At 56.6% G+C, this 17,177-nt stretch overlaps 1 protein-coding gene across 1 annotated transcript in view; it reads right to left on the reverse strand.

Annotated features, from left to right (window-relative positions):
• Positions 1 to 16,541, reverse strand: part of TMEM121 (transmembrane protein 121) — a 38,223-nt gene extending 21,682 nt beyond the window's left edge. The window contains exon 1 of the mRNA XM_086842918.1: positions 16,463 to 16,541. The gene's annotated coding sequence lies outside the window, so the exon portion shown is untranslated. The remainder of the gene's footprint in view (positions 1 to 16,462) is intronic.
• Between the last annotated feature and the right edge of the window lie 636 nt (positions 16,542 to 17,177).

A 17,177-nucleotide genomic window follows, 5' to 3' on the forward strand; every position in this document is an offset into this window, starting at 1 on the left:
TCCCAGCACCCCTCTTCTCCTCCCAGGGTGGCTGTGGCAGTCCTTTCCCCTCTTCAGGAAGGCAGCAGCATCCCAGCACAGCTCCTTCCCTGCAGCTTGTGAGGATCCACACCCCCCTACACCTTCCTGAGGGTGTTTGCCTCTCCAGAGCTGCTCCTCACCACCACAGCCTCACGGAAGCACCAGTGGCTGCTCCCCACGACAGAAGTGTCATGAGTGGCTTCACTGACACCTCCAGAGGCTGCCTGGAACAGGGGCTGGACAGAGTTAAAGGAATAAAGCAGGGATTTATTAAAAGCCCTTCCAAGGATGCACCTTGGGCACTGCAAGAGCCTGGCCAAGGCTACACCCAGGATGGAGGTTATGAGTTTTCACACTTTGATCAGTTTTGGTCCATTTCCACATTGGGGTTCATTGTCCCATTCCAGCTGCAGGTGATGCAGTCCCATCCTCCCAGGTTGCTCTCCTCCATTCGCTGCTGGTTGTGCTTTTTGGGGCTGGAGCTGCAGCGGTGTCCTTGGTTGTGGGGCTGGAAAAGGATTGTTGTGTGTGCCTGAGCTGTGAGGAGAACTGGCTGACACTTCATATGGAGCTCAGAGTTACCAATGCACTACAGAACCTGGGAAATACGAAAGCCAGAACTTCAGGCATCATCACCATCGAGGCAATAGTCCACAAAGGGATGCAGAGCCTTGCCTTTCACTTTGCTTTTGGCTCCTGAGCCTGCCAGCCTGGCTTGGCTCACAAGCTTTGGAGCTTTGTCTCCAGCCACCAGCGCCAGCCGCTCCTCGCTGGCTGCCAGCACAAGCCCAAATCCTCCCTCAGCCTCCAGCAGCCCAGACAGCCCAGGCAGCAGAGATGCAGGCTCCTGGTGCAGCAGCAGGGATGCAGCTCCTGGTGCAGCAGCAGGAATGCAGCTCCTGGTGCAGCAGCAGGGATGCAGGCTCCTGGTGCAGCAGCAGGAATGCAGCTCCTGGTGCAGCAGCAGGGATGCAGCTCCTGGTGCAGCAGCAGGGATGCAGCTCCTGGTGCAGCAGCAGGGATGCAGACTCCTGGTGCACCCCAAAGCCCCACAGCACACCCCACAGAGCTGGGCAGCACCGTGGGGAGCGTGGCTGGGGCTGGGGGAGCCCCCAGGCTGGCACAGAGAGTGGGAATCACTGCCAGCTGGGATCCCCCCATGACACTGCACATCCAAACCAGCCCTGGAGGAATCCCTGCCTCTTCCCAGGACAGTGTGCACTGTGGGGAGGGTGCAGCAGGCTGGGAAGCACTTGTGGCTTTGGGGAGTCAGGGCACTCCCTCACTCCCTCTGGCACCCTCCACGCTCTCTCATGGTGGGTATCAGATGGAGGGATGCACACAGGTCAATCCCACGCTGCAGAGCATTTCTGTGCTGCTGCTTGGCCAGCACTGAGATCACTACAGTGGGGCAGCTGTGGGAGGCAGGGCTGCAGGCAGCATCCCCAGGGCCTGACACCATCAGCATCTCGTTCTACCCAGCCCATCCCAGTCGGCATTAAAGCCTTGCTTTGGCATTTCTGAGCTGCTGCTGCTGCTCCAAGAAATCACCCTGTGCACAATGTGGCAGAGCTGGGTGCCCCTGCTGCCTTCCCCATGCCCAGGAGAGGGAGGGAAGGGCTGTGAGTGTGCAGAGAGATTCCTCCCTGAGACAGCAAGCTCTGCCTCTTGGGGCACTCCCATTCAGCAATAAATCAGGGGGGAAAGAGGTGCTTACACATCTATATATTCATACCTATATGTACGTCGTTATGCTAAGTCATGGTGAGACAAAGTGGATTGGCTACAGTCTTGACGTGCTAAAATTAGGTTTTATGTAAAATAAGTATTTGCTTCATGTAGGGCATGTTGGTATTAAGATTTATTTTCATCCTGAGTTGTATTACTGCTTGGTATGATTGGGCAAAGCCCAGGGCACATGCATATCGTTTCCATTCATAACATCCACATGGATTCATGACCTAGCTTGCGAGCTGAATTGCCTTGCAATCTTTTTTCCACTGCAGAAAGCTTAATAACCGTATCAGTCTCGGAGCAAAAAGACACCCCATGCATTTGCTGTGCAAGAAGAGCTCCTGAATGGAGGTGCAGGAGGCAGGGAAAGCATCCCACCGACTCCCTAACACCCATTGCCCATGTGGGCTCATTCCCACTGGACTAACAGTGGATGCCAGGGCAGTGAATGTTGCTTGCATAAACTCCAGAACAGCCCCTGACTTTCCCAGGGAATAAAATAATCCAGTGAGTTCATTTACATCAGCTCTTTAACCAAATGGCTTTGGCAAAGACAGTTTACTGTTGTGAAGAAAGCATAAATTGAATTCTTACAGAATTGAGGGCCCCTGTGCCCCTGCAGCAATAGAAATACTGTTCCCATCACCAGGTGGAAGCAGGGAGTTAAATAATGACTTTATGTCCCCAGGGGCTGTCCTGAAGAGCCTTTCCTCACTGCTGGGGAGCAGGCAGAGCCCAGCACACAGCTGGACACACAAGGCTAGCACAGCCAGGGAACCGAGGCTGCCCCTGGGGAGCAAGGAGAGGAGAAGGGAACAGGCTGGGAGAAGCAGCTGTGTATCTGCACAGGGTGGGGAAAAACAGGCACAGTTTGGATCCTGCTGCAGAGGAGCAGGGGGACGGGAAAGGCACAGTGTGCACCAGGGACACTGCTGGGAAACAGCCCCTTCCAGAGAGCTCTGCTCATCCTGCAGAGAAAAAACTCCAGCCTGAGCTGGGGGCATCACTGCTCACTCAGCAGGAGGAAGATGAAGGTTAATAGAAAGCTTTTCTCAGAGGGGCAGAGAGATCCATGAAGGGCTGAATTCCTGGGCTCCTCGGGTCAGGGCTGGGCTGTGACACCCTGGTGCAGGTGAGAAGATGAAGATGCATTCACTGAGAGAGCCTGGCCAGGTATTTGGAGGAACTGGGGTCACAGGCAGCTTTGTAATGACAGGATCACACTGAGGGTTTGTTATGCTCCTCCCTGAGAGTCAATTTGGAGCGCTGCAGCTGGAGACAGCAATGTAGAGTTTGCAAGAGGCTGATTTCCAGGTGAAGGCTGAGGTGCAGATGCTCCAAGCAGCTCTGCCTGGATGTGGCTGAAGCAGCCTTTTTATGTGCCAGTTGCAGAACTGACAGGAGGACATGCTGCTTTTGCTGGCTTTTCGAGAAGAGGGAGTGTTATCAGAAAAAGGCAGCTGTAGAAAGTAATCTGTGGGACTCTCATGGAGCAATCGCCACTGGCTTCAGTGGAATTAAACAGAAAGGTATGAAAACCAGGCTGGTAAGTGAGAGCTTCATCCTGAAGAGGAGAAGAATCTCCAGCCTCTTCCATGTCAGTACTTTTCTCCCCTTTGGCTCATTGCCTGCTTTTCCAAGGAGATTTCAGGATGCCACCAGAGCTGTGGGCTCTAGGAGCCCAGAAGCCTCAGCCCACAGAGCTGCTCTCTCCTGCCGTGGCCCCTTGCCCTCCTGCCCCTCTCCTGGGGCTGGGGGCTCCCTGCAGGACCCTGCAGCCCTGCTCCCAGCTCCACTGGGACACATAAGCACCATTCATTCTGTACACCAGGCTTTTTAGAAACATCCGTGGCATTCCCTCACAAGTGTCAGCATCGACCTTCACAGCTGCCATGGTGATGAGCACCACAGAGAAGCCTATAAATAACACCAATGTGCCACAAACTGGCCCTTTTATGAGCCCCTCTCTTCTTGATTTACTTATATGCAAGATATTTTACAGGACAACCCAATTAAGTGTGACAGACGGCCGACGATGAATTCCCCGTGATGGCTTGCAAACACTTTGTTTTAAACCAAATAAAAGGGTGCAGAAGACCAGTGGGAGCTCCTGGTGTGATTTGGTGTTACCCTACAAGCTCTACAGTAACAGCTGGAGGTTTAGGAAGGTTTTTTAGCTCTGGGTGAGGGTCCCAGGGTTTCTGCAAGAGCCCTGCAGCCTGTTCACACTCGTTTTTGTCTGCAGCTCCACCTGAGCAGGTCACTCTGCTGCCAGTGGAATGGAAACATGTGCTTGGCCATGAATTCTTTGTGAGGCCACCCTGGAGCCCAAAGCCCTGGTGGAAAACTGGGTGTTTTTTGGTGCAGCCAGGCTGCCCCTCCGGGCTCCCAGCACCTTCAGCGTGGGCACTCCTCGGCCAGCAGCCACCAAAGGCAAGGCTTCACTCCGCAGTTCCATCTGACCCTGCCAGCCCAGTGGTGATTCCACACTCCAGATCAACACAGACACCAAACAGAAGACCCAGTGTCTCTCTCAGCCCCTGGCAAGCCACAGCCGTCCTGGGAAAGCCTCTCTCACTCTCCTGAGCTGTTTGCTCTCCCAAGCAAATCCACAGCGTGATAGACAGCCCTCATCCCAGGGCTACTCGAGCCAGACCATTTTCCCAGCCTGATGGAATCTTCCTTATGCTCTCCCTGTACACCTCTGGGTCAGGGCAGAGCGTTCCCAGCAGATACAGGTGAGAAAAAAGGGTTTTTCACTGTACTGAAGCTGCTGCTGTCTGTGCTGCTCTCTGGGCAAGGCAGCGCCTGGATCCTGACCGAGCTCTCTGTCAGGCAGGGGCAAGAAATCCCCCCTGGCACCTGGGGAAAAATACAGGTTCCTCACTTCAAAACAAGCACAGCAGCATTTTTCTCAGCTCTTTTTGGCTGGAGCCCAGAACTGGATTCAGGCCCAAATATCCGTTTTTAGATTTTTGATATTGAATGATTTAACAAGATTGAGGAAGGCAGGGGCCTCATAAAATCCCATTCAGTCACTTGGAAACCCAATTTGCCCACGATTTTTCAGAGGGAGGAAGTTTTGATCAGCTGTGGTTTGATGTTGAGCTGACACCTGGAGCCAGGTGGCTGGAAGGTTAATGAAGAGCAGTGAGTCCCCACAGCCACCTCAGCTACCTCAGCTCTGTGATTACTTGGCTTCAGGTTTATAAATTCCCCCCAAATCCACATTAAGGCTGTCAGTTCTCCCCTCCCATTCAGCATTTTCTCCTTTGGTGTCTGCAGCATTTTTCTCCACTCTTTATTCCCTTCTCCCTGCACGGTTTTATTTTGCCTTTGCCAAGGAAATAGAGCATAAAGCAACTCTGCAAAGTCCTTTTGCAGCTATAGATTTCCTATACTCCCCCTGCTAGACTTGGGTGTGAAGAATTCAGTCTCATGAAATTCCTGTGAATTTGACACAAGATCCTTGTGGGACTGCAAGGATTCGTTGCCAAGGGCTGCTTATAAAGAGGACAGAACTAATTACGAGGTTATGAGCCCCACCATGACCAGCACTGCCCCAGGTCTGAGGGCACACAAAGCTGCCTGAGGTGGAAAACGGGGCTGGTTATTAGCTTGGATGAGTTGTGCAGCTGCAGAAAGTGTGGGAAGATCAGAAAAGCCAAGAAATCAAAGGAGGAACCAAAGACAACATGAGATTGATTCCTGCCAGGGAAATAAGAACTGAACAAACCAGTGATTATATTGCTGTACCTTGCAGAGGGATGGGGAGGAGAAGAAGGAAGAGGGTCCCAGGGGGCCCAGGGTGGTTTGCTGATGTGCTGCACACTGAAAACCAGCAGCCACACTCCCCAGAATTTAAGATACATAAGGGGAACTCAAATGAGAGTAAACAAGAAGCTGGGTATTTTGCAAAGTGATTAAAAGAAAGATTTAAAAAAACTTTTTCAACTCCTTTTAAACTCCCTTTGAAACAGGAGCCCAGAGCTCCACAGGTGAATTAACTACGTGGAAGCTCCCCAGGAGAAGGATTTGTGGCAGCAGCATCAAGTTCAGCAGCATCCCTGGGGAGCAGGAGACCGAGGGCAAGGGGAGCTGCTGCTCAGCAGAGCCACCATGCAGCAGCTTCTCCTGCAAAAAAACAGGGAAGCTGCTGCCAGCCAGGACCTTGCTCACAGAGGGGAACTTCAGCAGGAGCTAAAAATGCAGTTGTAGAAGAAAATCACAAGGCCACAGTCCGGAGCAGGGAGTGCTTGCTCAGACACAGAACTTGACCAGCCTTTGCCGGCACACCGACAGGAATTTCCTCTGCTTTTTAAAGGCAGGCACGCAAGCCCACAAGGGTCAACCCAGGCTGTCTGACCTTTAATAACTGCAGAGCTCAGGACCTTTCATAATAAAGCTGATTTCAGCCCTCAGTTTAACCTCGCAGTGTAAGTGACGGCCAAGGGCAAGGCCTGGCCATAAAAACGCGAAGCCGCGTGGCCCGGCCCTGCTGCTGCTGCTGCTGCAGAAATGAGCCCACAGGGAACATTGATCATCAAAGATGATGGCAAAGCCATCCCAGGGTGGCACTGGTGGCAGCTGGAGCTCTCTGCTGATTGCTGAGGCCAGCCAGGGAGCTGCCATGTGTGTGTGTGTGGGAAGGGTGAGGGCCTGGATCGCAAACAGCACGGGGGAAAAGTTCAGCTGGAACGCCTGGGAGAAAAGCAGCTGTGCACGAGGGTTAGGAACACAGATTTCTTCTTAACTGCAGCTACCAGCGAGCCTCCAGGGATGCTCAGAGCACCATTGCTCAGAGCTGCTGCTGGAGCTGGCCCAGGAGAGCTCCCTGGGGAGAGAGCAAGGCCAGGGCACTGCTCCAGGTCCAGCTCCTGCACTCCATGAGGCGTGGAGAAGTGACCACACGGACTCTCCAGCCTCAGTTCCACAAGAGAGCAAGTTTTATTCTTCCTGATCTTCTTTTCTAGACAGCTCTGAGCAGGTCTGAGGAGGTAAAACTCTCATTGCTCATGAAACCAACCCATCACCATCACTGGGCAGCTGGAACAACACCCCTGGGCCGTTTCTGACAAGCAAACAACAAGGAACAAACAACACCTGCAAAGGTTGTTTTCCTTCTCCAAGGACTGTTGGGAGTCCTCCTCATGATTTCTCAGGCCAGAGGGAGAGAGTTGTGTGACTCAGTTTCCCACAGGCTCAAGCTAGAGCCTGAAGCCTAAAAATCTCTTATTTGAGCACTGCCAGTTTCCATAACCAAGAGTGTGGCATGGCCTGAACACACACACACGTCCCCATCTACTGTGCAACAGCCAGGACAGCAGGGGGACATGGAGAGGCCTCTTCCCTTGGGGAGGCCAGGCTGTTTCTCTGACCCTTCTAGCCCTGAGACCATGAGAATGAGACCTGGATGCTTCCAAGGTGCTCATCTGGTCACTCCAGCCTCACAACCTGAGGAACCCACTTGAGGAAGCCAGGGAAGCTGAGGGTTTGTTGCCTCCATGGGTGCAAGGACCTGGATCTGCTTCCAGCTGCTTCCTCTGGGAGAAGGAAAAGGTGTGATGGGCTCATGTGAACCAACAAAGATTCCCTTATCTATGCCAAGAATCCAATCCACATTCAAAGCAGGCTCTCTGTGGATGCCCTGCACAGCTGGACTCTCACATGGGTTTGTCTGCAGAGCTGTCACAGTCTGAGCCTCTGCTTTGGAGCCAGATTTTTGTATTCTGTGCTGATTTCCCAGGGGTCTTCATTTGGGCTGATCACCCCCACAGGGATCAATAGGACTGCAGCTGCTGTCCCAGCATCCGCAGGCAGCTCTGTGTGGTCTGCTGGATAAAGCAGGGGCTGGGAGCCAGGAGCACTGCAAGCCAGCCCAGCTCTGCCAGGAGTCTCCACTGAGGGCTCCTCCAGGCTGATCAATGTCCCCAGAGCCATGTCCCAGCTGGACAATGGCACCAGTGGCATCTCCTGGTCATCAGGGAGAGCCCTGAGGGTGGAGCAGGCAGAGGAGAGCAGGCAGGGTCTGCTCCTCTCACACCCCAGCCCTCGCCTTGGCTCTGCCTTGTGGAGCTGAACACTGAAATGACAGCATCCCTGGCCAGGAGAGAGAGGAATGGAATTGAAATATCCAGGGTAGGCCTGCCCTGTGGCAATGGGCAGGAGGCTGACACATCTCCTCTGCCCCAGCTCCACACTTTGGGACAAGCCTGGGAAGGAATCCCTCTGTGCAGAGAAGCCTGGTGGCTGCAGAGCCAAGCACTGCTCGCTAGCAGAGCCTTTCCAATCTCCCTGAGTGCTTCTGGCCTTTGCCAACCTCTTCTTGGAATTACAGTTCCATGGAATTACAGGTCCAGCATCAGGCTGGAGCAGCCACACCAGACACCAGCAGCCACCTAAGGTGGTGCAGACCCAAAACTCTGGGTTAAAATCTGGCTTAGCAGCAGCTGCATTCCTCTTTGTGCTGATCCTGAGATCCACAACTGATGCACCCTTCCTGTTTCACCCCCACCTTCTAAATATCGATATCAGCGCCCCCTGTCCCCATTCACTCTGTGCCCCAAGGTCACCGTGCTCAGAGGTGCAGTACAGGCACCCAAGCCTGATCAGCAGCAGCAAAAGCTTTGTTAACACAACCACATCATGATTCCATCCCAGCCCCTTCAGCCAGGAGGAGCTGGGCCCACAGGGAAGCCCCCTTGTGCCCCGGGTCACTGCACAGAGCCACACAGCATCACCTGTGCTGCCTCTGGAGCCAGCCCCACTGTTTCATTTTGGGTACATTTCCCTGCCACCACACTCCCTCAGCTGTGATAACACTCCAGCAGAAAAATTATGGATGCACTTTGCCAGGTGCCTGTGTTTGCAGTGATGGATTCTGCATCTGGTTATTAACCTCTTGCAAAAGCTCGCTGTTATCTTGCATGGAAGTAATATTAAGTTAAACAGCTGTTGATAACTTATCTGCCATTATCCACGACTTCATTCAAGGCCAATATTTGCTCCCATCCCAGAAGCATTGCTGCATTCCCAATGGCACTGTTTGTGGAGTCAAATGAGAGCAATTTTTAATGAGTCTCAGGTACCCAGAGGACCACGTTACCCAAGTGCCTCCTAATCCTGACTGCACAACACGAGGGAACTCTGCAGGGCTGCAAGGCCTGGCCACCATCTGCAGAGGGAAGCTAATCTGGAGGAGAACACCTAACAGGGTGAGGAAACCCAGCTTGGGGAGCATCTCCTGCAGCCACAAAAGTGCTGACCCAAATTCCCTTGCCATGCTGCTGATTCTCATCCTTCCTCCCTCAGAAGGCAGGTCTGTGGGCCAGCAGATCCCAAAAGCCATCAGTGTGACCCTTCCCCTCGCCTTTTTCATCCTCTAACTCAGCCAAAGGACCAGAAGGGACAGCCCCAGCCACCTCACTCAGTCACTCAGACTAGTGTAGGTAGGTTACACTCAGCTGAAGAAGGTAATTCTGTGGCTTTCACTGCAGGCACTGCCAGGAGTGTGCCAGTGGATCACTTCATGGCCTTTTTCCAGGGAGTCCATTCTCTTCTTCATTACTTTTGTTGATGCTATAAGAGCGTGGCAAAGCCTTAGGCAGACTTAGACCCCGCTGTGGTGGACATGGCAGAAGCAATGATCAGAGAACAGAATCTAAAACAATAAGATCTCTGCAGTACAACTTCTCCCACCACTCTCAAAAGGACTGGAGTGGGGACTGGGCATTCTGGGATGAGTTCCCAGGCGTTTCCCACCCACACAGGCACTGCCACATGCACAGCAGAGCTCCTGCTGGCCCTGCCCCAACTTTCCAGGTGTGAAGGCTCCAGGCTCCACTCATGACCTCTCCTCTCCTCCACAGCACCACTGGTGCACACTGCAATGAGAAATCAGACTGTGGGCTGTTTTCTGATGCCCCTGGAGCTGGTGGAGCCAGCAGAGCTGAGCCCCTGATCAGGCAGCAGCCCTTGGAATGGCCAAGAGACCGCAGTTAAAGCCAAGCCTGAGCAAGTGGCAGGTACCTTTTAAGTGTGTCCCTGACTCAGAACCCAGCTGTGGTGAGTTTATGGCCTTTGATATTGTTACATTAATCATAAGGAATCTCCCAGTTCCTTGGAAATACAGCGTCAGGCTCTCCAGGGCTGGTTTCAGTCGTTTTATTCCCAGGTAATAGCCCTCTCCCTCATTTATAGCTATGTCTAGACACAGAGTGGGGAAGGTGCTATAAATGCCTGATGGAAAAACCCTGTCTACCTCCTAACTCCTGCATTTCACATCCTGACTGAACCCTGTCTACCTCCTAATTCCTGCATTTCACATCCTGACCATGGTGGCTGTAGAGTCTGTGCCCACACAGCTCGCTGTCCCTGGCATGGGGACACAGCTGGCCCAGCCCAGAGCGCCCCAGGGACAGGAGAGTTTGCTCAGACCCTACAGGAGAGTTTGCTCAGACCCTACAGGAGACTGGTTCTGCTCACACCCTACAGGAGGATGGTTCTGCTCACACCCTACAGGAGGCTGGTTCTGCTCACACCCTACAGGAGGCTGGTTCTGCACAGACCCTACAGGAGGCTGGTTCTGCTCACACCCTACAGGAGCCTGGTTCTGCACAGACCCCACAGGAGGCTGGTTCTGCTCACACCCTACAGGAGGATGGTTCTGCACAGACCCTACAGGAGCCTGGTTCTGCTCACACCCTACAGGAGGATGGTTCTGCTCACACCCTACAGGAGGCTGGTTCTGCACAGACCCTACAGGAGGATGGTTCTGCTCACACCCTACAGGAGGCTGGTTCTGCTCACACCCTACAGGAGGCTGGTTCTGCTCACACCCTACAGGAGGATGGTGCTGCTCAGACCCTACAGTCTGCCTCCAGGAAAGGGCTGAGTGGGAAGGAAAGGAGGAAGAGAGGCTGCAGATTCCCTTGGGAAGACGCTGCAGGAGCAGCTCTGCTCCTCGTGGCATTTCTCAGCACTGCCCTTCCCAGCACCAGGCAGGACAGTGTGAAGAGGAAGAAATCAAACTCGTACGTAAGCAAGAGGAAGGAGAGGACTTGTTTATTCCTTTTTTTGGGGATGCTGATTCAATATGAATCAAGACCAAGAAAATTATCATCATGGGATGAAATCCTACAATGCTCAAGGCCTCTGTGAATGTCAAGAACTCATTCACTAGGTTTAAATACTGTATTTAATGTACCCATAATTCCAGTTACACCTTGTGCAGAGGGAGTCTAACTCCTGTTTCACATCTCCCCAGGGCACTGGAAGTCACTGAGGCCTCTGAGCAGGGTGAGAGTGGCCAGGGTGAATACGTGCTGGGGATGAGCCCATGCCACTGGGACAGGGCCACCACGGGGAAGGAGAATTAAATGGCAGCCCCATGGATGATGCTGAGGGCTCTGACCAGCACCAAGCACACATGGGGAAGGGCTTGGGATGGGGCTGATCAGCAGCATCACACCTCAGGCATGGAATCACACAGCCATGGAATCATTTGGACTGGAGGAAGCTGCAAAGATTGTGGAGTCCAACCACAAACCCAGCACTGCCCAATTCACCACTAAATGATGTCCCTGAGTGGCACACCAACACATCTTTTAAACCCCTCCAGGGAAGGTGACTCAACCACTCCCCTGGCAGCATGTTCCAGTGCTTGGCAATCCTGTCCATGAAGGAGTTTTCCCCAATATCCATCCCAGACTTCCCCTGGTGAACCTTGAGGTCGTTTCCTCTTGCCCTGTCTCTTATCACGTGAAGAACTGGGCAGCTCCCACCTTTTTTGTAGTGGTTGTAGAGAGCTGTGAGGTCTCCCCTGAGCCTCCCTCTCTCCAGCCTGAGCCCCCCAGCTCCCTCAGCCACTCCTCAGCAGATTTGTGCTCCAAACCCTTCACCAGCTTTGCTGCCCTTCTCTGGATTTGCTCCAGCACCTCGATGTCCTTCTTCCAGAGCATCTGGAAGATGTTCTTCCTTTCATTTCCAAAAATGAACTCGGACAAAGCAGAGAGGCAGGCAGGGACCGACGGTGAGCCATCCTGTGACCCAGCTGGGGTGACTCTGCTGCCAGCAAAGGTGCTGGTGCTGTTTGTTGACTGTTTTTCAGCTCCTGTGTGTATTAATGCACTGCACAGCACTTGGAGCCTTCAAGATAAAAGGTACTTTCACCAGAACTTCAGCGGCTTGTTTCCTATTATAGGTCTGCTTCTGACACTCCCCCACCCTCTTATCTAACTTTCTCTACAAAGCTCTTCTCACTTTTTTCATCTCTCTTCTGTGGTCCCTGGCCAGGGAAAAAAACAAAACAACAAAAACAATACCAACATATTCATTTCCTTTTCGGAGAGCTTGAGCTTAGTCAGACGCAGTGATCTAGGGCCAGGAGACTTTCATAAAGGTGTTTCAATAACAAAGGAATAAGCATGCTTTGCTGTAAACTCCTCTCTTCAAAACAGCTTGGTACTTAAGGAAAAAAAGGCCTTTGTTTTTTCTCTTTCTGTTTTTAACGAGCCTAGTGAATGTTTTAATTAAGTTGGATAGAAATTTTCGCAGTGACTTGATGTGAAAATGTGAGCCTTTAAGAGTCGCCTTTGATGCTTGAGTTATGTTTGAAACACTTGATGAGTCCTGCAGAGCTGTTAATCCTTTTAGCATAGCTAATGGCTGTTGCTGGAGCGCTCCTGAAATCCTGTTTTGTTTCTGTCTTCCGGCTGGAGGCTCCCTCCAGAACGGCAGCAATCCACCCTGGAGCTGTTTGCAGCTGCCAGACCCAGGGTCCCCCGCAGCACCGAGGACACAGAGAACCCCAGGGCTGGTGGCTCTCTGCCGGGGTGATGCTGCCATCACCTCGGGATGATGCTGCCATCACCTCGGGATGATGCTGCCATCACCTCGGGATGATGCTGGCCATCACCTCGGGGGGATGCTGCCATCACCTCGGGATGATGCTGGCCATCACCTCGGGATGATGCTGTCCATCACCCCTGGGGGATGCTGCCATCACCTCGGGGGGATGCTGGCCATCACCTCGGGGGGATGCTGGCCATCACCTCTGGGGGATGCTGCCATCACCTCGGGGGGATGCTGGCCATCACCTCGGGATGATGCTGGCCATCACCTCGGGGGGATGCTGGCCATCACCTCGGGATGATGCTGCCATCACCTCGGGATGATGCTGCCATCACCTCGGGATGATGCTGCCATCACCTCGGGATGATGCTGGCCATCACCTCGGGATGATTCTGGCCATCACCTCGGGATGATGCTGGCCATCACCTCGGGATGATGCTGGCCATCACCTCGGGGGGATGCTGGCCATCACCTCGGGGGGATGCTGGCCATCACCTCGAGGGGATGCTGCCATCACCTCTGGGGGATGCTGGCCATCACCTCGGGGGGATGCTGCCATCACCTCGGGATGATGCTGCCATCACCTCGGGGGGATGCTGGCCATCACCTCGGGGGGATGCTGCCATCACCTTGGGGGGATGCTGGCCATCACCTCGGGGGGATGCTGCCATCACCTCGGGGGGATGCTGGCCGGCTCCAGGATCCCCCTGCGGGAGCGCACACATCCCGTTCCGGAGCCGTGCTGCGGGGAGCTCAGAGGAATTGAGGAGCCTCTCGTCCTCCCCACCACTCTTCTGGATGGCTCAGCCACAAGGAAAGGGCAGCAGGAGCTCGGGAATGGTCCCCCGACCCTGCTCAGCAGTGGAGCACACACCGCAGTCTGTGCGTGCCATCCTCTGCCGCGTTCGGTGTTGCTACCTTTAAAATAAGACATTTCCTTATCAAATATTTTGAGTTCAGCTCTCTCCAGACTTGGCAAGCCACCCCGCACCTTGTAAACAGGCTTTCCTCTGCTCTCTAGCTCTGGATTTGCTTGAAGGATAGGTAGCAAACTGACTTTGGGGAAATGCAAATGCCTTCCACAAAGGACGCTGCAGGGAGAGATGAAAGCCAACTCCATTTGCATTAGTTCTGTAACTGGATGTTTTCCCTCTCCCGTTTAGGCTGTAGTTCACACACACACACACACACACACACACACTCACACACACGGGTTTTGCACTGAGCTATTTGTTGTCAGCTGCTCCTCCCAGGAGTTTTGAAGAAATTCCCATTTACACACAGAGCTGTTTGTGGGGCACGGGCAGCAATCTGCAGCGGCAGGAGCGCCCTGGGAGCTGGGGTTCAGCAGAGCCCTGCTGTGGCCTTTGGGACAAGTGCCACCTTGCTCTGTAGCCCTTCACAGCCCCAGCCTGCAGCAGCACCAGCAGGAGCCTCCTGCCACCGCCCTGGGCAGCATCACCGGCAGAATAACCACAGCAAAACCGAGCTGATGAGCTCCAGCCCCGAGCACAGGCTGGGCTTTAGGTGTCCCACAGCAAAACAGCAAAAAAGCACAGCAGCAGACACAGGAAAGCTCTCCCTCTCTGGATCCATCAGCCAAACAGCAGAACGAGCAGGGTGTCTCGCAGGTGGGTGTGTGTACACGGCACTCCTGGGGATGGATATTCACAGCAAGGGCCTCAATCCCCTCCGGGCTTCCTCTGGAGAGCTCCTTGGAGAGCCTGCAGGGCACAGCAGGGCACCCAGAGCCCGGGGAGGACACGGGGAAGCAGCAGAGTGCCAGACTGGAGCTCTGGCTGAGCTGCTGTGCCAAGCCGTGCTCTGAGACCCTCCTCCACCATCTGCACGCCTTTTCGTATTTCTTTCCCTTATTATTTTTTAAAGGGAGCAGGGGGATGCCTCTGTGGCAGCAACCAGAGGAGTTTAAGAACAGTTCTGCTCAGGCAGCCTTTGAAGCCACTGAGGTGAAGGGGATGGGGCTGGAGATCCTAGTTCTGCTAGCATCCTAACCAGGGGCGTTTCTGGCTTAAGCAGGCAGCCAAACATCTGTTTTCATTCTGACAGCAAGAGCTTTGCATCGGGAAACAGATAAAAACCCAGTGAAACCGATAAAAACCCAGTTCATATTCAGCCCCATCTACTGTTGGTTGCGGCAAAACCCTTGGAGAGCCGTAAAAGTGCAGAATCTGAGCTTATTTCACCTGATGTCAGCTCGGGAGGGGGGGATTTCTGGAGGAGGATTTTTGCGTGCTCAGAGCCCCGGACTCGGTTCCTGCAGATAAAGCCGGGGCACCCTTTGGTGCACAGCAGGAGCCTGGGGAAGCGCGGTGCCAGCCGTGCCCCAGGAACCAGGCTGTGCCACAGCCCCAGGCTTCTCAGCCCCGCGGAGCCGCGGGGCACGGCGAGCCCGGCAGGAGCGGAGGGGACCCTGCTGCCGCTGGGGACACACCGGAGGTGGCTCAGAGCTAGAGCCAGCCACATTCCCGGCACAAACCACCACGGGACACCCAAACCCTGGTGCCAGCTGCCGGGCTGCCCGAGGAGAGGCGTGACAGCGGCGTGTCCGGAGGGAGGACTCCAGATGTGACATCTGCCCGGAGCCGAGCACAGGAGCAGGAGGAGCACAGGAGGAGCACAGGAGCATCCCCAGGGATGCGATGCGATGCGATGCGCTGAGCACACCTTCCCTTCCGCAGGGCAGAGCCACAGATCGATGCCCCACGCCCAGGGGAAGTCACAGCTCAGCCGCTGGCACAGCTCTCCGCACGGCCGATGGCGACAGCCTGCCACCGTGCAGGGCAGAGAGGGAAAAGGCTGCAAACAGGGATCTTCCTCGCTCAGGGAAGCAGCCCGGTGAAACCCGCAGCCGGTGGAGCCGGCAAGGCAGGAGCCCCAGCGGGGCCGCAGGTGGGCAGCGCCCCCGCTACCGGGCTGCGAGAGGGAAAGTCCCGCTCACAACACGCTCAGCACTCTCAGGGAAAGCTCCTCGTGTCCCCGGCTGCGCTGCCGCCCCCACGGGCTGTGTCCCCTCTCCCACCCTCGCTTTCTGAGGTCCACCGCGAAGGGAACGCGTTCTCAAGGCGGAGACGGGAGCATCCCGAGCCTCCCGGCACTCAGCCCCGCCACAAGGCTGGAAGGAGTCCGCGTTCCCTGCGGAGAAGCGAAGCCTCCAGCCGAGGCCTAGCGGGGAGCATCCCCAGGAGCGGGGCGAGGCAGCCGCACCCCGAGCAGCAGCGGGCTCCGGCCGCGTCCTTCGGGCTCCCCCGGCCCTCGGCTCCCTCCCGGGGCTCCCACCCCGAGGCCGGGTTCCCCGAAGCCAAGTTTGGTCCGAGAGCGACAGAACCTTCTCCCGCAGCAGCCCGAGCAGCCCGGTCCGCTCTCCGCCCGGGGCCGCATCCCCCGGCCCCTCTCCGCTGTCCCGCCGGGGGGCTCGGGGCTGCAGCGGGGAGCGGAGCGGAGGGGAGCGGCCGGCGGGGACAGCAGCCCGGGCCAGCCCCATCCCCTCGGCATCCATCCCGGGGCGGGGAGAGCAGCCCGGGCCAGCCCCATCCCCTCGGCATCCATCCCGGAGCGGGGAGAGCAGCCCGGGCCAGCCCCATGCCCTCGGCATCCATCCCGGGGCGGGGAGAGCAGCCCGGGCCAGCCCCATGCCCTCGGCATCCATCCCGGAGCGGGGAGAGCAGCCCGGGCCAGCCCCATCCCCTCGGCATCCATCCCGGAGCGGGGAGAGCGGGGAGCCGCTGCCCGCCGGGACCGCAGCGGGGGAAACTCGCGGCGCGTCCGGAGCCCGGCGAGCCGATGGCGGGGGGGATGAGCGGGGATGCGCGGCGGGGGCGGCGAGGCCGTGCCTTACCTGCCGGGCCGCTCCGGAGCCTGCGGTCCGCGCCGTAAATCCGTGTGCCGGCTGCGGCGCCGGGCGGGCGGGCGGGCGGGCGGGCGGCTGCCCCCCACCCCCGCCCCGGGGCCGAGCAGCCCCGGCCGCCCGGCGCTCAGCCCCGCCGCCCCCGCCGCCCCGCCTCGCCGTCCGCCGCCCCGCCTCGCCGCATCGCCGCCGCTGCCGTCGGGGGCTGCGGCCGCCCCGCCGCCGCTCGCCGGCCCCGCGGCCCCGCGCCGCGCTCCGCCGTCCGCGGGAGGCGCTGGGGGCGGGCGGGGGGCGGCGCGGCCGGGGGGCCGAGCCCATCGCCCCTCCGCCCCGCGCCGCCGGGAGGGGCCGGCTCTAACCCCGAGCCCTCCGCCCCGTCCCCCGGGACCCCCGGCACCGGGAGCCGGGGCTTCCTGCACCGCCGTCCCGCAGCCGGGGTCCCCCATCCCCGCTCCCGGCGTCCGGGAGGATCCCGTCCCTTTGTCGCTGGGCCAGGGACCCGCCCGAGACCTCGGCACAGCCGAATCCATCCCCGGGTGCCGAGAGCGGCATCAGAGTCCAGACCCTTTGCCTCCTTCCTCTCCTCCATCCCTGCGGGCTGCGGGCGGTCCCTGAGCCCCGGAGTCCTCAGCGCCGACCTCTGCAGCCGCTGCCAGAGCCCGGGAGTCCCTGTCCCTGCCCTGGGACCCCTCCGGTCACCCCCAGA

Source organism: Cyanistes caeruleus, chromosome 9 (genome assembly GCF_971803275.1).
Source record: "Cyanistes caeruleus chromosome 9, bCyaCae1.hap1.1, whole genome shotgun sequence".
Taxonomy (NCBI): domain Eukaryota; kingdom Metazoa; phylum Chordata; class Aves; order Passeriformes; family Paridae; genus Cyanistes; species Cyanistes caeruleus.